The sequence below is a fragment of the Triticum dicoccoides genome, chromosome 7A (genome assembly GCF_002162155.2).
Source record: "Triticum dicoccoides isolate Atlit2015 ecotype Zavitan chromosome 7A, WEW_v2.0, whole genome shotgun sequence".
NCBI classification, from domain to species: domain Eukaryota; kingdom Viridiplantae; phylum Streptophyta; class Magnoliopsida; order Poales; family Poaceae; genus Triticum; species Triticum dicoccoides.
Window position 1 is genome coordinate 374,290,451 of NC_041392.1, and position 343 is coordinate 374,290,793.

Consider the following 343-nt stretch of genomic DNA (forward strand, 5'->3'; position numbering starts at 1 on the left):
AGTATGGCACAATGGCATGAAATGAAGAGCATCTCACAATGAACGTTCTGATATATCAAGCGCGTGAAACGGAGCTACGGTCATGGAGTTATGGCATGAAGAACAGAGGCATAAAAAGTTAGGGGATAAAAGACTTGGAGGAAATTATACCCTCCCAGATCTAGGGTTTGACCCCGGGCGCACGAACCGAGGTGGGCGCAAGCTCTCGCCGGAGTTACTCGCCGGAGAGAGGAGGACATGGTGGTCGGAGCGCTGGGGCGCGGCGGCCGGAGCAGGAGAGGCGCGACCGGGCAGCGCGGCGTCAAGCGCGGGCGGCGACTGGTGGCGGCGAGGCGGAGCAGTG